Raw genomic sequence first — 13,777 nt, forward strand, 5'->3', positions numbered from 1 at the left:
CGCCTAGCCTTGCTTTCTACTCCCTGTGTGTATTGTATAAACCCGTATGTGTATACGTGTATGCGTACGCCTCCAGGATTTTCCGGAATATGATTTCAGGAAAGCTTCTCGACTCCGCACCAGCGCCGATGTACGTACACACCGGTGGCACACTAGTTCTTTTTTTCTTCGCTGCTGCTAGTACGCTCGCATCGGTTTTCCAGCTTTATAACTCGTGCGGCGTGTGTATACTGACTCTCTGATATGCATGTATATCATTTTGTACATATCTATATACAGGCGAGGAGGATCAAGAAGTCTCGACGTGGGAAAGCCGAGGAGCTTCTCTTTGCAGCAGCAATACGGGGCGTACATATTATAGATATAACAACACACAACAGTGCAGACAACAAGTGGCCAACGTCGTCGACAACGACGACAACGACGACGACGACGACTAGATGGTCTCGCTGTAATGGACAGCGACGTCATCCTGCGCCTCGTCGCTCGACCCCACTGTGAGTCGAGCGTGTCGATTGCAGCCGAGCAAAGACACAATGTGGTAAAGCGGCCAATAGCTGGACGGTCACGGTATTACGGCGTGTGGCCTGGTTGTAGCAGCGACGGAGCAGAGAACAGCTTTCCGATCGTTTTCGAGCGTTCAATCAGCGGAGCTTTGCCGAGCTCTCTTCTCTCTTCTCTCTCTCTTACTCGGCTGACTGCAGGAGCAGTTCGGACGCGCCCTTATATAATATACGAGCTGCGATCGGCTCCTGCAATTCGAGCTTTCAATCCCCCTTGGCTATGCTGTACGCTATATATGTGTGCTGTAACAGACGGATATCGAGTGTAGGAAACGAGCGGAGAGACACAAGACGAAGAGAGAGAAGGACACTATCCTGCCTCGAGGATATATATCTCTATACTATGCTATATATATAGATAAACATGACCTTTCCGCAAGGATTAAGCTTATTTTCACGCTGGCTTCGGCCGAGGGCTGGGCTTTCCGCGTGTGTAGTGCAGAGCCTCGGCCGACGTTAACAACACGCATGTACGTATAGAGAGCCAACAAATATCTTATATATTTAAGCCACTGAGGGAGAGAGAAAGAAAAAAGCTGCCGTTGCAGAGCGCTCGATAAGGCTCGAAAAATTTGTCGGTGAGCTCTGAAACTCGCTCTTTGGGGATCTTTTGTCGGTGCGCGCGCGCGCGCGACCGAGCCTCGGCTTATGCGTGCGCTTGTGTAGGTGTGTGTGTGTGTGTGTGCGCGCCTGCGAGAGAGGTAGGTAGGCATGCGATGTATAAGCTTTAGAGCTCTACCGCCGACGAAGCTGGTGTCAGTTCAGTCGACGCCGCGCACACGCACAGACTGCGCACGTATACACGCACACATCTAGCAACGGAGAGGAGGTGCATGAGGCAGGAACAGGAGTAGCGCAGCAGAGGGGATCGCAGCCTGTTCAACGGCGCGACGCATCGATCCCTCTTTTCATCCTTCCCGCTGCCGCTGCTGCTGCTGTTCCTGCTGTTCCTGCTGGCGCACGGCACAGTACACACATACACACACGCTTACACCCGCTAGGGTAGCACGTATACGTGTACGTCCTCTTTCTCTCTCGCCACGTCCTCGTCGGAGTCGCGCGCGTCTACCTCTTCCTTTTTTCTACCACGCACCGCAGCTGTGCTTACAAAACTCAACAGCTATATATGCGTTGCTGCTGCTAGTGCTCCATGTAGCTGCTGCTCCAACGTATACACGTATACATTTATACGGCATCGTTTTCAGCCACTCGTCGGTTTTTTGTTGTTGCTGTATTATTGCTGTTGGCGCGAGCGAATGATCATTCGTACACACGGAAACACACATTGGATGCACATGTATGTGTGTGCTATATATGCATGTAACGTAAGGGCACATAAACGTAGGTGTATACGAGCTTGCTCGCTCGCTGCTGCTGCGATGTCGGAGCGTTATACGGCGGTACTCAGTCGACCGCTTAATGAAGATGTAATTATGCCCCGCGCTCGCAGCTCGCCTACCAACGTATAAATGCCTAAGTGCGTATGTCTGTGTGTGTGTATTTATACCTGTGTGTGCGTGCGTGTATGCAGGCAGGAACGGCGGCTTATTATATATCGGCTGCATTATTGGCTCGCGCGCGCATTAATACGCTCTCGCACGGTGCAGCAGCTCGCGAGCTGTCAGAGAGGCCTTACGGTATTACACGCTCGCGCGAGAGCTAAACTGCTACGGCGAGCATATCTCTCTCTCTCTCTGTCTAGTATACGCTTGCATACCAACGGGCGCTCAGCTAGTATAGTGCGAGAGTTAGCTTATAGCTGCAGCACGTGAACGTATGCATGTATGTAATAATATAATAATGCGCCGCGACCAGCATAGGTGCATGTACGTATGTAGGCCCGCTGCACGCTTACCTGCCAGCTACATTATCCACATTATGAGCTCGTGTGACGGACTACTTAATCCTAATAAGCCTCGGTGTGCGCGCCGCTCGTAAAAGCTACACTACTATTCGCGTGCATATACGTACGTGCGTGCGTGCGTGTGTGCGTTCACATTACGCAGTTACAAATTTACCGAGGGGTGCCACTGCCTCGCCAGCAATTGCACATATAGCCTCTGGTCACATAACAAGCGCTACTATACGCGGTAAGCGCGAATCGTTCGCGCAAAAATTGCGTGCGTGTATTATAACGCCACACACTTGTGTATACATAAGCGGCGGCGGTGCACGCGCGACAAGTGCCTATATAGCAGCCGCGTCTCTCTCTCTCTCTCTACTCGTGGAAGCTTTAAATTGCCCCTGCTCGTATAATATAGGCAACACACTAATACATAATACTTCGGAGTAGAGCCGTGATTGGACTTTGCTTTAGCTCGATCTGTTTTTATAGCTCACGCTTTTATTGGATTGCTGCTTATATATACTTTTGCAAGTTGCGTCGCGAAGGCTGCGTTGTTGTTTCAGTCATAAAACGTTGCCGCGGACCCGACCAGCCGACGACTTCGAGACGACGTACAGCTACGACGATGCGAATACACTTCTTGGAGTTTTATACCAGCTATAGGCACGGCGTGTAATTTGTATAGAAGGCTGTGAAAATGCTCGCGTCTGAGTATAAGTATACATAAGCCTAATGAATTAGCGACTCGGCGGCGGCAGTGCAGACTTACAACAAGCGGCCCCCGGATTTGTTGACGTTTAAATGCCTCGGCGCGAGCGATTCCCTGCTTATACGTACACGCGATTACACTGTTTCGGGCTTCGCGCGCACTTGTAAATCGCTAATGTTCCTCTCGAGCTGTGTATGCCAGCCCGGCGCATTATAGCTCGCTGCAATGCAGTTTCGCGATCGAAAGAATCCCAGCTGAACGTTGAGTCTCGCATATAATACACGCGCGCGCTCGTAATTTGCAATAAGCGTCGTGTCCGTAGTAGCAGCAGCAGCTCGGTACGTCTCATTTTCACGCAGATATGCGTGCAGCGACAAAAGCACGATTACGCGCGTGCGAGCGGGTAGTGCGGTTGAGCGAAATTACACATGACAGCAGCGGCGAGAGCACAGATATTGGCATCGCTTGCGTTCTTTGTCGATCGAAAGCAAAGGAAAAAGGGAAAAAAGGAGCCGAGAGTACAACGACGTCCCACAAAGTCCCATACAGCGCAGCTATAAGTATATAATTCGGGGATATCCATTTCACATGCTATAATACATTCGAAAAAGAAGTAATCGATGCTCTCGAGCTTTTGTACGATGGCAGATCAGTCCGTGCGCGCTCGGCCATTCATTAAAAGCCGGGTACAGCACGAGGCTTGTTAATAACATAATGTATGTAGCAGAAGCAGAAAGATAAGGGTCTCTCTCGTTCTGCGCGCCAGTGTATATATTATATCTACTGTAGTATACTGTATGGATCATCTAGAGCGAAGCAGTGTTCGGCAGTGCCCGTGTGTGCGTGTATTATAGCCGCAGGAGCTCCGAATTTGCGAATCGAGCCCGGGGCCCCGATGGATAGGCGCTTCCCAAACGAGATTAGACCTCCGACGTGGAAAACGATCTATATAGCGCCGAGGCAGCAGCTCCGACGATATACACGTACCAGATACAGTATATAATATTCGTGGAGCACAAAGAGTCGCGTTGGTCCACACACATCTAGATGCACGCGCACACGTGTCTCGTGTTCTTGTATTTTGGCACTTGTGCAAGTACGTACGTAACGTGTGGGATTCCGACCCCTTGCCCGTTACTACTACTGCTTCTGTTTTTTATTCGCTCTTTATGAAAAAGAAAAAAACAACAAGGAGACGGTATATATGTATGCAGCTGCGATTAGTTATACTCAAGCCTGTGTACACACATAACTCTGTGTAGTGTGTGGAATAGTCGCGGGCGGTTTCAACGATATATGACATCAGGAGCGCAAAAGGGTATTCGGTACACACTCGAGCTACTGCTGTTGGATACGTATAAGTGCGCTATATCGATCGACCGATGCCGTATACGTCCACCCGCGGAGTTGTTGGACCGTGTATATATAAATATATGTTTCTGTCTCGATGTATACGTGTGCGAATGCACATTTACTTGGATTATATGCCATCTGTGTGAGCTGCTGCTGCTGCTGTGGCGCGCGAGACACGAGTCGTAATGATATGGAGATTAGTCGGGAAAACAAACTTTGACGGAAGAGCGAATCCTGGCCCGGTAGTGCTGCTGCGCGTGCAATGCCAAGCTCCAGCTCGCTGCTGCTGCAGAGAATCGTGAGACTCATTCTATATATCTAAAATGTACGCGAGCAGAGAGCTTGTCGGTGTCGACGCGAGCTCGGTGGTGTTATATAAGAGAGAGAGAGAGAGAGAGAGAGAGAAGCTCGAAAATGGCATTCGCTCGAGACGCGGCGTCGGTTTTTACTACACTTGGCCAACTGCTACTCGTCGCGCGCGCGCGCCCGAGAGAGTATAAGCGAAAACGAGTAAGTCCGGGGCTTCTCCTTCTGCTTCTTCTTCTTCGTTCTTACTTCGTACTTCTACTTTGGTCTCCCGAGTATGCGGACACACCTTGGAAGAAAGTTTAAGGACTGCTGCCGCTGCTATACATATACCTACACACACCGAGGAAACAGCCCCTTTTCGCAGATTACCAGGATGTACGTCGACAACGACGAGCTGCTGCTGCTGCTGCTCTTTTTATGGTTAATGCGACTTTGCTTTTATACTCTCTCGCCCACGCGAGCGAGTCGAGCGCCCGACGGTTCATGGGCGTTACGGAATTTGTGAAACGCGGGCAGGGCCACTACTACTAGCACCACTACTATATAACAGTGCGACTAGCCACACGGGCTTTTATGTCGTTGTACAGAGCGAGCGGGGGACAGTTTGTGGATTTTTATTTGTCTCTCTCTCTCTTTCTGCGTCCAAAAACCAATTGAAATTTCTCTATACCACTGCTGTTGCTGCTGCTGCTGTCCCAAAGCGACCCGGGGTATATTCACATGCGATCGCGTCATCGTATTTCGAGTAGGAGCTGCGAATTGACGGATCTGTTTATGGTATTGTGGTCGAGACGAGAGTGACACATTGCATTGTGCCAACGAGTGCAAATATTTTCCTTTCTTTTTTTCATTTTTCTATACGTATACGCACAAACCGCGTCTGTAATATAACATGGTCGAATCGCTGGCCAAACGAAATTATTGTGTTCGCGAGCGATGCAACGCGATCTGTATTAATATTTACGAGATTCCTCTCGCTCGTCTTGGAAGCTATATGTAGAGCGCGCTTAACAATAGGGATAAGTAAAGCTCGTCCTTGTCTCTCTCTTTCTCTTTTACTCTCCGCGCGCGTATCGTGCGAAGCCAATCTCTTTTTCAGCTCGCTCGAGTAAAAATTCCCCACGCGTAATTTGCCTAGCAGCAGCCCGGGCAGTAGCGGCAGCAGCAGCAGCAGCAACTCGAGCCGAGAGAGCATCATGAAAGATTTTTCTCAACGAAACGTGTTTTTCGAGTTGCGAGAAAAATATCGCCGCGTTCGTATAAATACACACGTATAATACTCGTTGCGCGCCTCGGATATATGCATACAGTAGTGCGTAGTTGCTCCTCTTTCTCCCTTTTACATACGTATCGGAGCGCACATATACGCGAGAGAGACCGCGGAATCCTGGACTATATAGCAGGTATACATGTTTTCAGGGATGCTGCGCGTAATGGTACGTCGGCACGTAAAGATACAGGTATACATGTAAACGCGAGTGCGGCGCGGCGCGTTTCAAGCGTACATATATCTGCGGAACACGTTGACGGGCCATTTTACCTTTGCTCGTGCGAAATATATATGTGTACATGAGTTGGCGCGAATGTGTGCGCGCTATGCTATACATGTATATGCGATGGAAAGGGGGCATGAGCGCAGCTCGGCTTAGCGCGGCGGTGGCGGCAACGTTTCGTCCCGGGGCAAACTCGACGAGTGTAGCGCGCGCCGCGACTGCCGCAGCCGAGTGAGCTGCATGCAAAAATCACGCTATATAACAGCGGCGGCCTTCCCTTCTGCTCCTGTATATACAACACACATACCTACTAAAGCTATATGCTTTGTACACACACACACATGTATAGTAGCGCGTGGCGACCAGAGAGCGCAGAATCTCTTCCTCGACTCCGCACTCCTATATAGGTATATGTGTGTATGTGTGTGTGTATATCGCTCGTGTACATCTCGGAGCGCCTAAAGCAGGGCTCAAGCCCATATTAATAGCTCTCGGCTCCAGGCAGGATTGACGAAAAAGGTCAGTGAGCGCGAGCGGCTGAAAAGATTACATGGGACTTTGATCTGTGGCCATATACACCAGACGAGCCGTGTTAGCTCTCTTTCTCTCTTTTGCTCTTCTCTCTCTCACTCTCTGCCTTTTGTCCTTCTGATACATCTACATGCAGATAAAGTATATAATGTATTCAATTATTTCTCGTCTTGTTTCGTGCGGCCAGGCGGAACTCGCCTCGCCCGCTTGTCGACAACTTCTAATGGAAGTGCTTTTTTATTCCCGAAAGATCAAAAATAATAAAGCCTCGAGTTTCTCGTTGCCACGCCACACAAGCTGTGCGTGTATCCGTATATAGTAAGTATAAAGTATACGCATTCGACATTGATTAGGATGAAAAAATTTCGTTAGAGGTATAAAAAGTCCAGTCGCGGCGGTGACGTACTATGTGCCTCGGATTGGATCAATTTTTTTAATGCAAAGAAAATAAGAAAGAAGCGAAGTAGTGCAGACGTGTATATAGCCAAGTTTTAAAGCCCAGGCAGAGGGCACAGAGGTCGATCGTAGGTATAGGTGATTTCTCGAGTTGGCGGCAGTGGTTATGTATAAACTTTTTCATTCCGGAAAATCTGGCGTCTATGCAAAAAAGCCTGAAAGGAAAAGGATCATTCGATCGAGCGCATTTATATATGTATGTATTCGATCGAATATATAGGGGGGTAGCTACCACTGCTACTACTGTTATATGCATACATATAGGGCTGGACGTGCGCGCGCACGAACTCGATGTTTCATCGAAACAAGTCGAGAGCACTGGTTGAGGAAAAAAAGAAATGCCCTATACATAATACGTCGTCAAGCTGCTCTGTACTCTCGCGGGCTTTTCCTTCTTTACATTTCATCCTATATTGTACGGACTACATTTAAGTAAAATAGTACAGATCGAATAGCTTCCAGACTCTCTCTGCGGAAGGTTAGCGCAGCAAAACCGGACAACGATTCCGTATATACCGCGACGCGTATTATTGTTATTATATGTACTGAAAGCGCCGTGGTAAAAAGAGCAAAGCGAGCGAGAACAATTTGCGCGCACGGAACTAGGGGTCAGACCATAGCGAGAGCGCCTAAGTGTACATATGGAAGCAATAATCATGAGCGCGGGCACATTCGGCTACGCGTATATGCTGCTGCGCAGATCCAAAATGTAGCCGGCGGCGTATTCGCTACTGCTGTTACTGCTGCTGCTGCTGCTGCTGCTACTGCTGGACCGGAAAAGAACTACTGCACTCGGAAATGACGCCTCGAGTTGGCGCTATACAGAACGCAGCGACGGAGTGTGTACACACACATGCACATGCACACCCTACAACCTGTGATATAGCTGCGAGCGGAGTGAGAGAGAGAGAGGACTCGATGCAAAATTGCACGTGTACGTCGAGCGAAACATGTCAATCGTTTTTGGGCTCGCTTTCATTCACACCCTAAATTCTCTCTCTCTCTCTCGCTCGTTTCTCCCTCTAGGCTCGAGTCTGTTTACCATGTGTACAATCTAAATTTTGCCCCTTTTTCGTCCAACGGCAACAGCAGCAGCAGCAGCGGCAGCAAGCAGCAACTCCGTCAATTATCGTTCAATCAACTAATTGCAGTTAGGGAGCGGTGTGTGTAGCTGTATATAACAAACCGGGCTCTACACCACTCTTTCTCGCTATCGCGCAGGCAGGCAGGCAGGCGAGGCGGGCGGTGGCGCGCGTGCGAAGAGATGAGCTCGACGATAAGGAAAATTGGGCGAGGAGAGAGAGAGGCGCTCGCGCGCGAGGCAGCAAGTTCAGATCGACTCTCTCTCTCTCTCTCTCGCCGGCTGTATAATATGGTAGTGTATATCTATACGTATACTGCAGCAGCAAGCCCGAGTCTCGCAATTAATTTGCTGTCGATCGCCCTTGGGCTATTATCGTCGTTTCGTCTAGAGAGTCTCGTGCTGCTGCTGCTGCTGCTGTGCGCGAATCAGAGCCAGCCTCTCTCTCTCTCTCTCTCTCTCTGGTAGTATAGTGGCGTATATATAGCGCAGTGCAGAGCACGAGAGGCAACCGAGGCACATCTTCCTCTGCTGCTGCTTCTTCTGCCTCTCTGCCTTCTCTCGCTTACGAGCTTTTGCCTTAGATTAGCCGCATTAACGTGTTTACGGCGCGGCAGCGGCGAGGTCGAGCCGCCCCGTTACCACCCGCGTAGCTCGACGATCCGACGAGAGCTGCATCAGCAGCAGCAGCAACTCTATATACATACACACACACACCTTTTTTCGCTTTTCAATTTATCTGAGTGATATTTAATTTGCCTATTCGAACTTCGAGACCTCTCACGACTCCGTTTCACTCGGTTCGGATTTTCATCTCTTTTTTTCTCTCTCTCTCTCTCTCTCTCTCTCTCTCTCTCTCGTTTTTTTTATACTGAATTTTCTATTGGACATTGGACCATAGGCAATCGGGTGATAGAGGGATAAAAAAAAGTGTTGAACTCGTCAACGCGATAATTTATCATCATACTCGCCTCTGTTGTGCGTGGATGGTCGGTGACGTGCGTCGGGAGCGGGCGGACGGGGGTGCACGCGCGTAACAGAAGCCGAGAGAATATAATAAAAATATATATGCTGTGCGGATGGTTCGAGGAATGCCTCATCACACGCATACATACACCCATCTATTTATATACCTATATATATATATATAGATATAGATGCAGAGCCATCAAAGAACAACTCGATACATCTGCGCAGTCATATAGCTATTATCAAGCTCGTGCATTATATTTGTATATATGAAAAAGGGGCTGCTGCCGCTGATGTTGCTGCTGGCTGTTGTTGTTGTGTGTCGAAAAAGCCACACTGGGTACTTTCTCTCGTGTAATAATTGGGCAAACGTGTTGGCCGCGTCGCAATTCTCCCCCTTTCGTGCTCTATGCCTACCGCTGCTACTGCTGCTGCTGCTTCTGGCTGGGCGCTACGCGGGGCGCTTTATGTACGTAGTATATACGGACATGCACACACATACACGCGTAGACATCTCATTATCATACAAACAATTATAAAGTTTCGTTGTCTGCAGGCTAGACGCGGCGCGCGATATTATTCTGCCCCTCGCGCGCGCGCGCGCGCATAGTATTCATTTATGCTAGTGGAGCAGAGTAGGTCTGCGTGGAGTTGTAAAGGCGTAGGTATATAGATGTGCTGTGTATACTGCGTATATGTGTGTATAAGGCGACATAAAAAAGAAAGAAAAATCAATACGCAGGGTATCGCGGCAATCAGCTAATAATAGTTTCGGGGGTTCATCGCCGAGCGCGCGCATATTACATATTATATAAAGCGTGGCGCATGGTAAGGGCCTGCAGCTTACGATGCGCGTGGATGATCGCTTTTATACAGCATCGAGCAACAGCACATATGGATATCGAGAGAAGTGCAAAGACGAGAAAAAAACAGAGAAGCGAGAGAAAAAAAAGGGAACACGGCGTATTACTCAAGGCTCGGGCGACATTCTTATCTCGGCTGAGCCACTACTACTACTACTACTGCTACTACTACTACTGCCGCTGCGTTACTACTACTATATGCTGCTGCTAGTAGCACCAACACCACTACGTATAAAGTCGTATACCGCAGCAGTAGTAGAGAGAGCTCGAGCCGCTGATGGTGCTTAGCCGTGCGTGTAAGGCTCTTTACTGCCAAGTCTTATCACCCCGGGAGAACTACACTCTCTGCTGCCGCTGCTGCTACCGCTGCTGCTACCGCTGCTGTTGGCGCTACTTGGCCTCCCCTTTCATACATGCTATATACGAATAAACGTGTGTGTGTGGGTGTTTGTGTGTGTAGGAGATGGTCGTAGAGTCGTACAGTCGACGACTATATATACGTACATAGTACGAAGCGATGACTGCACGACTAGGCTGCGACGGGCTTGCGACTCGCTCCTCTATATACGAGAGGGAGGATTTTCGCCGTCGACCCTCTCTTTCGAGCTAGTATTGCTGCTGCCGCTGCTGCTGCCGCTGCTGATCGAAGCAGCAGCAATAGCAGTTGGGCTCAAGCTTCTTCTTCTACTTTCTACCACTTCTGTTCACTGGGGAAATTGTACATCTCTCCCTCTGACTCCTTTTTCGCTATCTCGTCGCCTCCTATACTCGTTAGCTTATACTCGACTCGCTCTTTCCGCTCAATCGACCTAGAAAATATGTCGCCCGAGTGCCGATAGCTAATGCGCCCCCAGCACACGCTCGCCCGGCTATATAACGTATACATTCGCAGATACAGATATACATTTGTGCGACTATGAGTCGGACCAATTGGCCGAAGCATTCGCTCGTGCACACACACACAGAGCAGACATAAATGCGAGGAACTGCAGAGAGAGAAAGAGCAGACGAGGAGAGAACGACCGAGCAGGAGAGCCTGAGTAGATATATATTGTACGCCATGCGGAGGCAGTTAATCCGAATGAATCATTAGTTTTTAACGTCCGTCTGTGTGTGGTATTATTCGCCAGCACACTCAGCACTAATCATCTATTAATCTCGAATTCGCTCGAAGCCGACGGCTTGTGCAGCAACAGCCGCGATTCGAGCTCGAGTCGTAAAGAAAAGAAATGAAGGCAAATAATAAAAGAAAGATGATAAAAGTTAACAAAAAAAAGGGAAGGCAAAAGAGACACGCACGCGCACACGTGTGTGCATATACTACCTATCGTATTGGAGCATGCAGATTGTGTCAATGCAGCAGCAGCAGCAGCAACAACAGCAGCAAAGAAAAGGACAGAAAAGGGATAAAGGGGGTCCCGTTCGTGGAACTTGCAGCAGCAGCAGCATCATCACTCCGCAATGTATGTGAGTGTGTGTGTGTGTGCTGCAGTGAGCGAATGTGTGAGTCTCCTGCAGTATACTGCAGCGCAGCATCGAGTCATGCGGCCGCTAGCGGTATTATTCCACGCGATAACAGTCGTCCTCTACGTCGTCGTCGTTGTCGAATTAAAAAAAAGAGAGAAAGAGAGAGAGAGAAAGGAGGTAAGAGAGCATTGCGATCAGTCAGCAGAGCTGCAGGCGAGGTGGTCCCTTATACATATATATTCGCAAAATACGGAGCTATATAAGAGGGGAGAATATATAGAGAGCGACAGAATGAGAGAGCGAGAGAGAGAGAGAGAGAGAAAGAAAGTTATATACGGATTCCTTAATTCCCTCCTTGGAATTCGCTCGTTTGCATTTGCAAAAGAATGGGGCGAGGAGGAGCAGCGACGGCAGCAGCAGTCGTGTCCTTAGTGCTCCGCGACTGCTGTTATATACGTCGAACCACAAACTTGCAGAGCCGAGATATGCCAGGATGAAAATGATGATGATGGGTGGTCGTCGAGCAGAGTGAGAGAGAGAGAAAGAGAAAGAGGAGCAAGCTGAGAAACGAGAGAGACACGATGAGCTCGACTCGGAGAGCCAAGTGAAGCCAGAGCTGAGGAGTAGCAGCAGCAGCAGCAACAGCAGCGATCGATATGTCGAGCTACTCGTCGCGCGAAAAAGAGCTCGAGTGCCGCCCGCCGCTATGCAGTCGAAGTGCGAGAGAGAGAGAGAGAGAGAGCGCAAAATTATTATACATTCAAGAACCGATTTTTCCATCTCTCTCAATAATGCGCGTTCGAGCCGGGGCTTTTTATTAAAATTTCTTCTCGCGATATGCCACGACACGTATTTGACGCGCTGCTGAGTTGCCGGTGAGCCGGTGAGTTGCTGCCTGCCTCTCGCTTGCCACTGCCTCTCTCGCCTCTCTTGCTCTCGCGTGTGCGCATTGAGAATGAAAATTTATGGGCGAGCCGCAGACGAGAGGGAAGAGAGGAGAGGACGACTCGTAAATCCTTGCGTATAAGGTATATAGGTGTATGTACGATAGCTCTTGCGATCGTGCGAGCAGCCGAGAAAACTCGAAAAAAAGTTCGACAGCGTCGGAGGCAACATCAGCAGCACCGGCAGCGCAGCGACGGCAGCGGCAAATAGAGGCTCGGAAAGAGGGGCGCCACCGCCAGAGTATACACCGACGTACCGAATATGCCCCGGGACAAAAGTACGTGAAGTACATATTTGAATGCGATGCGATGGCGGCGGCGGCGGGCACGGCTCAACGCGATGATGGGATATCGCGTGTGCAGCACACATACACGTTCTGGCAGAGAGAGAGAGAGGAAACTTTTGCATACCTTACACGCACGCTCACGCTCACGCACACACAAGCATTAGACAGAGAGCAGACAGGAGCGACAGTGGCAGCAGCAGCTATACAGAGGGAAAGTGGCAAGTGGGAAGGGCACTTTTCGAGACTATCATTCAGCGTCGTCGACGACGAGCCTCGGCGTCAACAATGTACGAGGTATATAGTTACGGGGCACCGCGTGGAAAACTTGTCTCGAGGAAAGATAAAGCAGTAAAGATTGCGCGAAGCGCGCAAATGCTTAAGCTCTACGCGCGAAGGATATACCGGTAGAGCCATTATAATACGAGTCGGCCGCCGTTGACTCGAGCTGCGTGTGCGAGCACGCGCCCGACAACGAGCTTAATCGTTCGCTAATACCGCGATTGTTAGGCGTTATAGCGGCGGGAGCTTTTTTGCGCGCTCGACTCGTGCGTGTGTGCGTATATAATATGGAATATCGCGAGTCATTAAGCGCTTTGGAACGAAAAATGAGGGAGCAGAAAAAAAAGCCCCGCATAGCGAACTGAAAAAGCACAGAGGACACACCGAGTTGCTACTACATAATATGTAACGTAACGTAGAGCAAAGTCGGCGTAGCGCGAGAAAAGAGAGAAAGAAAGAGAGAGAATATTAGCGCGCGCGGAAAGTACATGGCGCGGAAAGTCAAGAGAGGGAAGGAGCTCGACCATAAATGTATATGGGAGACTATACTAGTACGTCTATAGGACCGCTACGTTTGTGCGCTGGACTAACAAGGGTTGCCCTGCCTGCCTTTAACGCTCGTCCGTG

Source organism: Trichogramma pretiosum, unplaced genomic scaffold (genome assembly GCF_000599845.2).
Source record: "Trichogramma pretiosum strain Unisexual culture from Peru unplaced genomic scaffold, Tpre_2.0 scaffold104, whole genome shotgun sequence".
Lineage (NCBI taxonomy): Eukaryota > Metazoa > Arthropoda > Insecta > Hymenoptera > Trichogrammatidae > Trichogramma > Trichogramma pretiosum.